The sequence below is a fragment of the Xiphophorus couchianus genome, chromosome 11, assembly GCF_001444195.1.
Source record: "Xiphophorus couchianus chromosome 11, X_couchianus-1.0, whole genome shotgun sequence".
NCBI lineage: Eukaryota > Metazoa > Chordata > Actinopteri > Cyprinodontiformes > Poeciliidae > Xiphophorus > Xiphophorus couchianus.
In genome coordinates this window covers 31,946,981-31,961,702 of record NC_040238.1, presented here as the reverse complement: position 1 = coordinate 31,961,702, position 14,722 = coordinate 31,946,981, and the positions used below count along the sequence as shown (strand labels likewise).

At 37.8% G+C, this 14,722-nt stretch overlaps 2 long non-coding RNA genes across 3 annotated transcripts; both read right to left on the bottom strand.

Moving 5' to 3' along the window:
* Positions 1-9,956: 9,956 nt before the first annotated feature.
* LOC114153758 (uncharacterized) lies at positions 9,957-10,953 on the bottom strand. The gene is made up of 2 exons (XR_003597394.1): positions 10,788-10,953; positions 9,957-10,160 (listed from the first exon to the last, which is right to left on the bottom strand). It is a non-coding gene; the product is annotated as an uncharacterized LOC114153758 (long non-coding RNA).
* Positions 10,954-11,094: 141 nt separating this feature from the next.
* On the bottom strand, positions 11,095-12,778 carry LOC114153762 (uncharacterized). 2 transcript variants are annotated; one of them, XR_003597400.1, is made up of 4 exons: positions 12,209-12,778; positions 11,378-11,447; positions 11,214-11,263; positions 11,095-11,129 (listed from the first exon to the last, which is right to left on the bottom strand). It is a non-coding gene; the product is annotated as an uncharacterized LOC114153762 (long non-coding RNA). The 2 variants fall into 2 exon arrangements; XR_003597399.1 differs by having other exon boundaries at positions 11,095-11,263.
* Positions 12,779-14,722: the final 1,944 nt, after the last annotated feature.

Here is a 14,722-nt window from a genome sequence, read left to right as displayed (position 1 = left end):
GATGTTTATAAACAGAGCACATCTATCACAGTACTACATGTCTGTATTGTATTGTGTTTTTACATAAACCCTTCCTAAAATATTAGAATATAATGAAAAAGTTGTTTAATCCCCATAATTCCATTCAAAAAGTTAAACTTTCATAGGTTATAGATTTAGGGCCCACAGTTTAAATTATTTCAAGTATTTGTTTGTTTCTTGTTACATAATTTGGGCTTCCAGCTCCACAAAAATAGGAATTCAAAAAATGTTAATATTCTGAAGAAATCAACCTAAACAACTGTTCAGTTTTTGCATAAAAAAATAAAAACATTAAAATTTAAATATTACATTAAAATAATAGCAATACTTGGTTGGGAATTCCTTTGTTTTAATGACTGCCTCGATGTGATGTGCCTGTTTGAGGCAAACAGCCTGAGGCATTGAGAGTTATGGAAGCCTAGATTTCCTTCCTGCCAACTTGTTGTTGGACCTGGTGCCCCTCATTTTCCTCTTGAGAATTCACCATAGGTTCTCAATGGGGTTTAGGTCCAGCAAGTTGGCTGGCCAGTCAAGCACTGCGATAGCATGTGCATCAAACCAGGATTTGTTGCTTCTGGCAGTATGTGCAGGGGCCAGGTACTATTGGAAGATGAAATCTGCATCTCCATACAGATTCTCAGCAGAAGGAATCATGAAGTCCTTTAAAACATTCTGTTGGACTGTAGCAGTGACCTTGGATTTAAGAAATCAGAATTTACCAACACAATGTGCCCCAAATCATGACTGACTGTAAATATTTCACACTGGACCTCAAGCACTTTGGGTTCAGTTCCTCACCTGTCTTCCCCTAAACCCTTAGATCTTCATTACCAAATGAAAGGCACACTTTACTTTGAAAAGAGGACCTTGAATCACTGGCCAGTGATCCAACATTTTTTCTCCTTGGCCCAGTTGAGCCGCTTCCCATACTGGCTCAGGTTCAGAATGGCTTGATCCAAGGAACCCAAAAGTTGTAGCACATCTTCTGGATGCGTCTGATTGTGGTGGTTTTTGATGCTGTGACTCCAACCTCATTCCACTTTTTCTGGATTTCTGCCAAATTCTTGAATCTTTCTCGGTTTGATAATCCATTGGAGTCCACTGTCATCTCTTTGGCTGGTGCATCTTCTCCTGCCACATTTGCCCTTCCACTAGACTTTCCATTGATATGTTTGGACACAGCACTCTGTGAACAGCCAGCCTCCTTACACATCAATGAGAGTCTTCTGGGCTTTGTTATAGGACTACCGACTTCCCCATATTGGACCGAACTGAGACAATTGACATAACAGAAACAATTTAATGACACTTGGTGGTGCTTTAAGTTTAGCAGATGATTAGTGTATCACACTCAATTTACAACATTCATACCCTGTAAAATTTGGTCTGACTTCTTCAGAGAATTCTAATTTTTTGAATTCCTGTTTTTGTGGGTTTTATAAGCTGGAAGTCCAATTTGTCAGGATTTGTGTTTTTCTATGTTTATTTATTGTTTTCTGTGTCCTTGAGTCTCTTCGTTGTCCTGTCCTCCCCTTGATTGTTCCCAGGTGTGTCTCGTTTCTGTGATTACCCTCCCATGTATTTAATGCCACCTGTGTGTCTGCGTCTCTGTCGGGTCCTCGTCGAATGTGCGCTCTGTCTTCCGTGTTTCAGTTTTGTTAGCGATTGCTACCGGCGTCGAGCCCTGGCTTCAGCTCGGCCGTGCGGCCCATTCCTAGACTGTGTTTTCCCATCATTAAAAACATCATTTTCATCTTACCTGGGTCTACAGCGTCTGCCTCACCAACCCTCACCACACCTCATGACACAATTATGTAACAATAAACAAACAAATACTTGAAATCGTTTAAACTGTGGGCCCTGAATCTATAACCTCTGAGTTTAAAAGTTTAACTTTTTGAATGGAATTATGGGAATTAAACAACTTTTTCATGATATTCTAATTTTTTTGGTATGTATATAAATAGGCAGCTTTAAGTAAATAAGGCATTGCCTTTTTACAAATCTTACAGTGCACCATTAATACTTTGACCTCTAGCTAAGAGAGTCAGCCACAGCTCTTTAAGAAAAAAAAGTAAAATACTGGCTTACAATATCAAATACTGGTGCACATATGGCTGTTTTAACAATGCCAATTTTAAGCAGCAGGACTCTAATAAATCCAACATAACATCTTGTTATAGAAAAACACTGTGATCTAATGCTTGAAAAGGTGCTGCATGTTCCACAAAATGTTCTGGCAGAAGTTGTGTGAGTGGGACAAATTAGCATAACCGGAATGCTGAAATTATTCATGCAACAAAAACAAAATGAATAACACATAATCAATATTGTTATTTCACAAACAAAAATCAATTTTAACAGCCAATTTCAACAGCAGAAAACAATCACGTAGTCAAAGGAATATTGAAGATGAAACAAATAAAAGCAATATCCCACCACCAGTGGGACCAACCACCAGTTTCTTTACCGACATATATGATTTATGCATGTCTTATGTGATCAGTTTAAAATGAAGATGCAATCACTCACAATTTGAAATATCAGGAATCTCATACGCATTTCACAGGCAGACCCTGTGGGCTTTCCCAGCTTCAAGTGGACTATATCCGATGTATTCTTCAAAATGGCTACAGCCTCTTCATGTGATACTTTCTTCAGACTGCTGTCATTCACCTGTGCAGATACACATAGCAATTTATTTGCAGAAATTCAATGCTATGATGAGGTACAAACTGTAGAAGGGTGGCACACTAAAATTGGAATTTCATCTAAATGCACTACCATCTTAGATTTCAATGAACAGTGGGCCAAAACCTTTTATTTATATGGAGAAATTATGCAGAAGATTTGTTATTACAGTGCCTTAAGGCACAGGCTCTGTTTGCTAAGCCTGTTTAGCTTAGCATAGCCTAATTGTATACACCTATATTGGTAGTGCCATTATTCAACTTAAACTCACAATTATTTAGCAGTAGTAGACTAAAATATTGCAAACAATTGTTTATCACATTTTCTCTTTATAGAGTTTTTTGCGCATGTATTAAACATAATATACATCAACCTGCCAAAGGGACTGAAGATGGAAAGTATACACTTAGATATAATCTTATGCATTTGGATGTAGATTGTCAAGGGAAGTGGAGTTTTGATGACTATACTGAACCCTCTGTGACAACTGAGGATGAAGAATCTGCATCTTCACATCCCAGACGAACCTCTTCTCTTTCCAGGGGATAAGGACATAGACCTGCAGGAGGCCAATGGACTCCCAGCATGTGAAAGGTCTGACCTTGAAGAGGGGGTGTCAAGAAAATCCGAGCTCATCCCACTTCCCCATGCTGGAGATTTTAGTTTAACAGTAATAATAAGTAAAGTTACCTTTAAAATTAATCACACAAGTGACATCTAGGCCCAACAGTAGACTTAAACTTCAATAAAATAAATCTGGTTGTGTGTTGTTTTTGTCTCCTGCAAACTTTGCTTTAATTCTATGTCTTTTTTCTATCTAATCATAAGAAATCATAATCAGACAGAGAGAGTCATGAAACAGGAAAAGCAGGTTTCCTGGAAAAAGAGGAAGTTTCCAGCCTGCAGATTTATAAAAATAGCTGAGACTATTCCTTATTTCAAAGCAGTTTTAAAGAATGAAATCTAAACATTTTGAGTAATTTGATAAGATTCAAAGTAAAATACTTATATTAATATTGGTTTACTTGTAATAATACTTACACTTACATTTGTGGGAACACAAGAAAAACAAGTAACTGTAACTTTGGTATCAAATAATTAGAATCATGGATTATTGTTGGTTTCTTTTCAGAAAACATCTGTAATAACTCACATTAAGATTATAAGAGTAATTAATAAGTTATGGTTATAAAATTATAAATGAATGCTAAATCAGAGAAGCTAAAGAAGTTATAAATGTGATTTTGACATTGAACTTGAAATGGTGTAAAAGGTGTAACTGCAATTAAACATCACGGATATGTTGGAGGTAGATGGTAGATGGTAGGTGAAAGGTGAAAGGTTAAGGGAAAAAGGGGAACTAACAGGAGAGCAGAGATGATCAACGCCTTATTTAGAAACAGATTGTTGAACAACGTAAACGTTTCAGAGAAAAGGTCGTGCAGGCAATGGATATAGGAGGTTGAGCAACCCTGAGACATTAGCACAGACATCAGGACATAATGTCTCTTAAGACAGTGATGGGTATGAGATCATCTGTCCAAGCAGCCAGCCAATGAAACAGGCACAGCATCAGTGCTAGCCAATGCAAACGCACCAAAATGTGGATAAACCCTATAAAAGGTGGGTGCAAAAGAGGAATCTCTGGTTGGATCCTCCAGGCAGCTTCGAGCCAAGATCGAGATGGACAAAGAACTCTGCAGCTGAAGAAGAGCTGGGGCCACAGAGCCGAAGACTGTCCTGCGCATGGAGACCAACCGGTCACATGGGACTTCAAATCGCACTTCTCTCATCAGCTCGGTTCAGACCCCAAAGACAAAGATGAAGACAAAGACAAAGGCAAAGACAAAGAAGAAGAACTGGTGCCTTTTTTCCTGCCAGCACCAAGTCCTGTGTGACCTCACCATCCATGCGGAGAAGAAGCTCATCAGACCTACAGAGATCCCTGCCTCTGCCGATCAACTTCCTCCTCCTGCTGCAGCACCTTCTTCATCATCAGGCCAGTTCTGGGGTTCAAAACGCCAAACTCCGTCCGTCTCTCTCAAAGGTTCCCTTTTTTAGTTCTCAGTGTCAGCAGTAGGGAAAGATAGACTAGATGATTGATTTTACTTATTTGATTATTTCTGCTACTGAATTAAGCTGTACTGACCCTTGCAAAACTGCCTTACTAATAAAATATTTAGCATAAAGAAAATCTAAAAGATGTTGTGGACATTCAGTTAATGAGTCACCTTAAAGTTCTTTGATGGTTGTAAAATAGCTGTGATGTTTGATTCTGGAGAGAAAAAAGTGGAAAATGTTTTTAGGTTGCTGGTAGCCCAAATGTAAAACATCATCCTTGGGACTCGCCCGAGTCACTAAAACCTACCTGGTTCAATAACAAATGCAAGTTGTAATAAAGAGAAAGAGCGACCGTTAACAGGTGAGCTCTGTGAAACTAGTTGGCTGCAGGCTGTTAAGTCTGGCTAATTCACAGGGGGAAGAAAGGTGGGACACCTGGATGTAGGTCATTAGAAACCAGGCGAATCACTTCTCGAAACCAGAGTAAACAGAGTTTACTTCAGTTCTGGACAGGGTAAATCCCAGCAGATTTAGGAAACTCATTTCACCAGTTAAATGGAGAGCTGGTAGCACATCTCCCCTCCCAGAAGAGGAAGTAGAGAGTAGAGAAAGAAGGGGGGGTGTTGTGCAACAACAAGATGTTAATATCTATTGTCACTTTTAAAAAAATAAACTTGAAACAATCAACAAAAATAGATTCATTTTGTAAAACAAAAGGAGCATCTTTTGTTGCTCCTTTTGTGGCATGGAGTGTGAACAAATTGCTAATCTATGTACAACACCATATTATCAAACTGACTGATAGTTCTGGTGGACTGGTCAAGAATAATACTTTGTTTCCTCTGGTAGAATTTCAACTGGGCCAATCAGGGAACAGAAGGAGTAGTTGTGAAAGATGACACTGATTTTCTGAACTGCTTTAGAATTGTAGTCTGTCTGACTACAATTCTTGTGGCTGTCATTGTCGTTTTAACAATGACAGAAAAGCCAGCCATCTGATGTTTTACTGTGGTCCTTGTTTTATATGTTCCATAGCTCAGTTGGGACAACGTGTCGACACGGAAACTACAAGTGATCTAAACAGGTCAGGCATTTATGGAAAAGTGACAAAAAAGTGATTGTAAGACATGGGAAGTCAAGCTATGCGAGACAGGACTGCAGTAATGATTATTTTAGTAATCTTCTATTTTTTATTATGCCAGTTAATTGAGTAATTGGACAAAAGAAATTGTAAAATTCTGCAGAAACTGCTTAAACGTATTTGATAAGTAATACAAAATACAGGAAAACAACATTTAAGTTCACCGTCCACTAAATTCCTTTTTTTAAATTGAACATTTAATTGCTTCACATGGAATAATAACATGTCAAGCTTCTATTTTGGCTTCAACTCTGTGTGACAGAGATATTAAATCCTACTAAATCCTAACTACCTTTAAATTTGAATTATTCAACTCAAAGTATGTAAATTTAAATCTCAACCTTAAATCAACTTTTTTTTTGCTGATAAACTATCTAAATAGGTTATTTAGGGTTCTATATTTAGGTCTCGGTGCAAATTTTGACTTTGTTTTTGCAATATTTTTAAGTTGGGCTAGTCTCACTACTGGTCTCTTCAGTCAAACGGATCTTATTCAGTTCAATTTTCCTATTGGTTGTCTGGTACAACTTCGTCACGTCAGGTATAAACCCACAACTCTCCCTCTGCACCTCATTCTTCTACCTGCCCCCCTGATAGCAAGTTAAGAATTATTGAGAGGATTGCCATCAGTGCCAGTTTCTGATATGGGCATCATGGGCATATCAAAAACACCCAGGGCAGTATCTTGTGGGGGGGCATGAGCACCAAGCTGCAGATCGTTGTTGTCTCCAACTACACAGAAAAAGAGAGTTATCGTAGAATTATCACTAGTTGCTAATTCCTGCTGCCACTAGTTTGGTGTAGCTGTGTGGGAGAGGAGTGCTCTCCGTGGAGCTGCAATTTATTTAAAAAATATTCTTATTAAAACACTTTTTAACGGTTTGCTGTAAGGATATAAACTAGCACACAACAAAAGCAGAAATTGGGATAAAAGTACAATAAAATTATCAAATACTTATGGCAGTGTATAAGGTTAATCTGTAAAATGGATTTTCATTGCTTGAATACCCCCGTTTTTGAGAAGCTGTGTGATTTTTTTCTTTTTCTTTGTTGTTTTTCCTTCTTTTTTCTTTCTTTTTTTTCTTCCCCCTTTTTTGTTTTCCCTTTATTTCTTTGATTTTTATTTCTCTGAGTTGAGTAAAAATAATTACCGTCATGTAATAACTACAAAGAGAACCTGTTCAGATAATTACATGCTTGTATTTCCAAAGTGAAAAATCTCAATAAAAAATATATTGGTAAAAAAAAAAAAAGGATTTTCATGCTAGATAACAGTGGGAGAGAGGTCATGTTTTGTAGATAAAGGTAGCTGAGAAGCAGAGAGATAAGCAGATGGAATAAACAAAGCCCTGATTGGCTGCCACAGGAGATTCAAAGATTGCTTAAAAATACATCAATGTAAGACTCCATGTATGAGTTTGATCAGGTAATGTCATTACATTATGGAATATAGCTCAAAAGTCACTTTTGCATAATGTCCCCCTTTTGGAAGCTACAAAATAGTTAACCTCCAGCAGAACAATAACCCTAAAGTATAGACATAGCTCCAATGAAATTGTTTAAATCACAGTACTTGTCTTTAAATGGACAAAAATACTAGTTTTTGGAAGTGCAAGGCTGGACAAGTCAAAAGATTTGAAGATATAAATGCAGGGAAAGGTGCTTTTACAGAATAATTATACAAAAGGGCTGAATAAAAGGCCCACAATACTTTTAAGACTATTTAGAACTTATGTCACAGTCCATCCATCCATCCATCTTCCTCCGCTTATCCGAGGTCGGATCGCGGGGGTAGCAGCTTCAGAAGGGAGGCCCAGACTTCCCTCTCCCCGGCCACTTCTTCCAGCTCTTCCGGGGGAATCCCGAGGCGTTCCCAGGCCAGCCGAGAGACATAGTCTCTCCAGCGTGTCCTGGGTCTTCCCCGGGGCCTCCTCCCGGTGGGACGTGCCTGGAACACCTCACCAGGGAGGAGTCCAGGAGGCATCCTGACCAGATGCCCAAGCCACCTCAACTGGCTCCTCTCGATGTGAAGGAGCAGCGGCTCTACTCTGAGTCCCTCCCGGATGACTGAGCTTCTCACCCTATCTCTAAGGGAGAGCCCAGCCACCCTACGGAGAAAACCCATTTCGGCCGCTTGTATCCGCGATCTCGTTCTTTCGGTCATGACCCAAAGCTCATGACCATAGATGAGGGTGGGAACGTAGATCGACCGGTAAATCGAGGAGTTTAAGTATCTCTTATGTCACAGTACATTATCAAAACATTGTCACAACATCGATAATGAATATTTCTCACCATAATCAATCTGTCTCCAACTTGTAAACGAGAATGTTTTTGCACTGCTCTTCCATCAAATACTTTGGTGAGATATGTGCTTTTATCACCAGGGATGTGTTGGTTTCCATCTCCACCTGTAATACTGAAGCCGAGTCCTGTGTGCATGTTTGTGCTTGTTAGATTCAGCCAATCGCATATACACTTAATCAATATTATCGTACTCAGAAGTCCTTACTGGAAATGAAAAACTGTTAAATTCTCAACAGGGAACTTTCTTATTATCTAAGCTAATCAGTCAGCTACATTTTAAATGTATTGCTGCCTTCCTGTATCTATTTACAGTGAAAGTCTTTGCCCACTTACAGAATTCTTGCATTTATTTTAGTCACAAATAAATGTTTCTGACCAAAAACTAAATTATCACAGAAAGATAACCTGAACGAATTCATTTGTCAAGGGGAAAAGTCTATGAAATCAAACTTGTCCTTAACAAAATGACTATGTATAAGGCAAGAAATCCCACTTATTAACCTGAACTCTTTTGTCCCCCATGCCTTCAGACTGAACAATTCCTCATTGGGGGGTGAGGGGGGTAGGTGACACAGGACAGAGGGTGGAAGGAGTAGTGACCCCTTGTATTTTTCTCCATACTTATCAGGTCAAACCACATAGTGCAATACATACTGGTCAATCTATCCGCCAAATTCTTATTATTTTTTTGTGTTGTATTTATATTTACTTATATTCTATATTCTTATTCCTTGTTTCTTGCATAATTTAAGGTTTTTCTTGCATAATTTAAGGTTTTGGTTACTCACATTTGGTGTGTACCTTAGTATTTAATTTGTATTTTGTATTCTTTTGCACTTTTACTTACTGTGTGTTATCTTTGTTTTTTGCCTGGGAGCTGCTGGCAACTTCAATTTCCTGAGGGAGTCTTCCCAAAGGATCAATAAAGTACAAGTCTAAGTCTAAGTCTAAGTCTGACAGGGCAGGTTGACCTATGAAGTGAAAACCATTTCAGGTGACTACCTCTTGAAGCTCGTCAAGAAAATGCAGAGTGTGTGCAAAGCAATAATCACAGCAAAAGGTTGCTACTTTGAAGAAACTAGAATATAAGGGGTATTTTGAGTTGTTTTACACTTTTTTGTTTAGTACATATTTCCACATGTTTTATTCATAGTTTTGATGCCTTCAGTGTGAATCTACAATGTCAATAGTCATGAAAATAAAGGAAACTCATTGAATTAAATGGTGTGTCCAAACTTTTGGTCTGTACTGTATGTCACCTTTCTGGGCAAAAAATACTATCACAATACATGGCAATGAAACTTCTACATCCTTGTAGTGAGATTTTGGCCCAGTCTTTGCAGAATTGTTTTAATTTGCTATGCGGGAGGCTTTTAAGGATGAATGGCCCTTTAAGGTCATAACATTGTTTTACAATCTAAAGAACTACACTGTTAGACCTTTTATTGTAATTTTACAGTAACTTACTGGCAACACTGCTGCCAGCAAGTTACTGTAATTACCATTCTACAGTACCTTTACTGTTATGATATTTCACAGTTAATTTTTACTGTGAGTGTGCTTTACAGTTATAACTGCTTTACTGTAATTGTATTTTATAGGAAAGCTGGTCTACTGTAAACTTGTTTCACAACATAATGTCAGAGTTTTACTGTAAATTAAAGTTGACATTTTTTTAATATAAGAATATTTTACCATAAACCGAAAAATTTCATAAAAGAAATTTTAGTCCAAGTACTGTGAATAACAGGTATTTATTTTCAGCAGATTTGTAGAAATAAAATCCATTTACATATTCGCAATGTCATAAAGAACAATGTCACAATACAATATAATGTGCTATAAAACAACAAAACCATAGAACACATTTCCTACATCAGAAGAACTTTTATTCCATTCGTCAAACAAAATCAGTGGGATCCATCTTGTGGAAGCTGAACTGTAAAGAATAAGACAGACAATGTGGGAGATCATGAGAGGGTCAGGAAGTTATCAACATTTTCAAATCGACAGGAAGGTTGACAAATTAACTTTGTCATAAAGCAGCATTAAGTTGATAATTTGTTTAAAAAAAAATCAATTGGACTGAAGTGATAATAGAAGCTGCATAAAGAATGAGCAGGACTGGCTTCACTTCAGGTTTTTGGATTGTTTATGGCAAAAGCAGTCAGTCAGTCTTCAGTAATTCAAAAGATTGCGTACTATAAATGTCCCCAAGGGGACGATGAAGTACAACAATCTTTTTAGTCATTTTGTTGGTGCTGACGGATTACTGCAAAGGTGTGCCTAATAAACTGAAAACTGCATAGTATAAACATACACCACACTTAAACGACTACACACTTATACATTTCTGTGATTTATTAAGAGATGCAGCGACATCCACTTTTTACCACGGACACAGAAAAGATGCAGGCTACTCTAAAGGGCTATTGTGTAGGAATCACATGCCATTTATAAATAATCATTAAAATCATATTAAAAAGGCTAAAGTAAAGTCAGAGCATGCAAGATAGGAGGAAAAGACAACAAAATAATAAACATTTACATTTGGTAAAATACTTACCTAGTTGGAAGTCCTCCATTCAAATTCAGCAAGTCGTTGGAAGAAGGTGGTGATCTGGGAGTTGACACAGACTACTTTCCTCTTGACTAGACTTCCCGTCTTGCGGCTTGTACCGACTTTGGCTGTGCATTTGGTACCAACATCTGGATTGATCCTCACAAAGAATCTTTTAACAGAAATAAAATATATTAATTGTAATTTTTAATGAAAACGTACAATACAGCAATCAGCTATGGTTCTTCACCATAAGTCAAACTGTCATTAAATTTAATTCATAAATGGCTTGGTGTAGAGTACTTGCCGTTGTATCATCTCCAGCGTGGTGGATGCTGACTCCTGATACTCCAGATTGAAGTCATAATATGACCCAAAAACGACAGCAAGGACGCTGGCAAAGTCATGTAGTTGCTCTGGCTCGAAAAATACCTTCTCCTCCATACTGACCATCCACCGGGTTGCAGACATCAAGCTATTTCCTAAAATAGACAAACCCTTGTCAGGCTAACGCTAGTGAGTAAAAGGACAGACTACCATAACAATTACATACATTGCTACAAAAAAATTATAGTGATAGAAAATATTCCTCTTACCAAGTATGATTACCCTTGGTGTAGTGGGTAAGGTCATTTCCATTTCAACAGACATCTTGGTGGAAGATACCTTTAAAACATAAAAGGAAAACTCTCTTAAATATGAATTACTGGTAATAATTTATATTTAAAGGGCCAGTTCACCCAGATTACAACAGGTTTTTGAGAACCTCATCCCGGAGACTAGACTAGACTTTACCCCTACATCCTGCTACCACTCTGAAACAGCGGATGTGAATGACAGTTTGTGGGGCTAAATGCATTTTTTAAAGCATTACATTCCACAAGTACAGTTCCACAAGTGTTCAGTCTGACTTCTGCAATGGCGGTGACTCCTGTGCATGTGGGACCTGAATGCAGAAAATGTTCTGAAGGAAGCAGGACATTGCTCTATTCCACATGCAAACCGATAATTAGCTGTGTGTTGATGTTTCTTCACATGACTACAAAATTCTGTAAATTCTGAAGTACAAATGCTGCAGAATTTACACCTGTACAAAGTTGCACCTGTTAGTACTGACTTAACTTTAAATTTGCAGGAGCATGGTTTAAACATGTGAACAGTCCTTATATGTAACCAGGGTTGGAAATTAACGTTTTTTGTCCACCTGCCACTGTGGCTGAACAAACTCAAAAAATAACAGAAACCACTTTAATGTTTTTCACCTTGTCCTCATTTACAGACTCTTATACACTATGTTGGAGATGTAATGGTACTTTTGCAGGCTAACCAGCTGTAGCAAGCTCAAAGTTATAGATTAGGTTAGCTGCTCCTCTACCTTTCCAGACTATTTTGTGGCTTCAAATATGTTTGAAGAGCTGTCTTTTTACCTGTTGTCTTGTCTTTGAAGAGATGAAGCTATGTTAGCAGTCAGCAGGACAGAACTGCACAGCCACTTGGAGAGAAAAAGCTTGGGAGTTAAAAAAAATCATCTGAAGAAAAGAAAAAAAAAAGAACAATGTTAGAAATTCATCCTTGCTGACCTACTTAGCTAATCTGCACTTTTAACGTTTGCAAGATCATGGTTTAAACAAATGAACAGTCATTAGATGTAAAAAAAAAAAAAAAAAAAGGTGGTGGGGGGATCAATTATCACTTAAGGTTATATTGTTCGACAAAGGATGTAACACCAATGCTAACAGACACTCAGCACTGAGCTCATCTCAACCCAAAGCCGCCCGAGGAAGATTAAGCGGCAAAAGTCAAGCTAAAACCTTCAACGGTAAAATTAGCACCTTAGCTAATGTTAATTCCGAACCAGCTCAAAAAATAACACCATCATATTTTCCTTTCTTTCACCTCATTTACAGACACGTAACTTATAACGTTGCAATATGCCAGTTATATAAAACACCAGAGTTAGTAAAGGTAACTTTATTTTACCAGGCTAACCAGCACAAACCAGCTGCTAAAAGTTACGTCAACTCCATCTAAAATGTACATTTCCAGACTAGGTTTTGGCTTCAAACAGTTTTCTAAGAAGTGTTTTTTTTACCTGTCTTGAAGAGCTGAAGCAGTGTGAGCCCACAGCACGGAGACAGAGCTGCACTTGGAGGGAAAAAGCTGGTTGGAAGGAAGCCACGCTTGATGACGTAGCTAGATAAACTGCATTAATGTTAGCTAGGATGTGAAACAAACAAAAGTACATGCTCTCTTTCTGCCTTAAAAATATGTTAACCACTAAAGGAGTAAAAATACAGAAACAGGGAACCACGATGAAGCAGCTATGATGACCGTTGGAAATCAACTATAATTCTTACTGTAAGTACAGTACCACTACTGTAATGTGTAAACAGTAAATTACTGCAAATTCAAAACATACAGTAAGTTACTGTAATACTATGTACTATACCCATAATGCAATGCAAATTACAGTAACTACTTGTAAAGATGTCTTATGGTAGTTTTACTGGGCATTTTGTGGTATTTAACTGTAAAAAATACAGCAAAGGCTAACAGTGCATGTATCCTGGCTGCTGATCTCTACATCATAACAATATCTAGGAAAGAGTTGGTCCACTGTTGCCAAGGCAATAAATATGGTGGCTGCTATCAGAGTGTCAATGTCTCACCTGATGTAAGGCCTGCCCACAGTATATCTTTATTGAAAGGAAAGTCTCAGAGTGGAATCATCATCAAGCAGGACAAAGAATTGTGATTGACTTGAAGTATATCACTCGATGTGGTAGACATCTGTGAAAGACATAATGATCAAATAAGTGCCAGTTTACTCAGAGAAGCTGGTCTTGCACTGATGAAAGCTGAGAAACACCCTGCCTATGGTCAATCATGTAAGAAGTGTCAAAAGAACAATTAATTTTGCAAAAATGTGCAGGACAAGGTGCCAAAAGAAAACACAAATGATGCATGTGACTCAACAAAGTATAGAAAGTGATTACATGTTTCCTGGAACTACCAGGAAAGGAAGCACAGAGTATTGAGAGATGGACTGAAGAACTAATAAATAAAAAGTTCAGTTTTGAATAGAAACAGGAACGGACTGTAATGTTATCTCAGTCATTGCAGACCCTGAAAGTTGACAAAAAACATAAAGCCTCACTATCAAAAAAAGCTCGCTAATATTTTAGAGACTTTTGGTCTAACACAACATGTCAAACAAGCAACACACACTCAAGGACACACACTGGACCTGGTTATCAGTAAGGGTGTGAATATTTCCACTGTCTCTGTAACTGATGTCGACCTGTCGGATCACTTCCTGTTATCTTTGAAAGTTCTTTATCTATTAACCCACTTGGACAAACAGCAACCATCACAAAACGTTCTCTCACTGAAAACACAGCAGAAACTTTTAATCAAATCTACTCTTCTTCCTCACCCTTAAGCTGTAATGATGTAGATAAGTTGGTAAATGATTTTCAGTCTAAAGTCTCAGATATTATTGATTCCGTTGCCCCAATTAAAATGAAGGTTGTGTCTGGTAAAAAGAAATCTCCATGGAGAAATGCGCAAACAGTTACAGTAGATCTGCAAGACAACTCTGCTGTAGGGCAGAACAAAAATGGCGTAAAACTCAACTCCACGTTCATTGTAACATCTATAAAGAAAGACTACGTAACTATCATTTAACACTAAAACATGTAAGAGAGGCTTTCTTTGCAGATGTCATAAACAAAAACATTAATAATGCTCGAGTTTTATTTACAACAGTTGACAGAATCACAAACCCTCCTGTGACGTTACCGCCTGAATTCCAATGTATTGCTGCTTACAACCAGTTTTCTAGGTTCTTTTCAGAGAAAATTCAAAAAATCAGAGCATTAATCTGCACATCCACTATAAAGTCAGTACCAATGCTGAGCTCAAACAAAACAAATACAGGA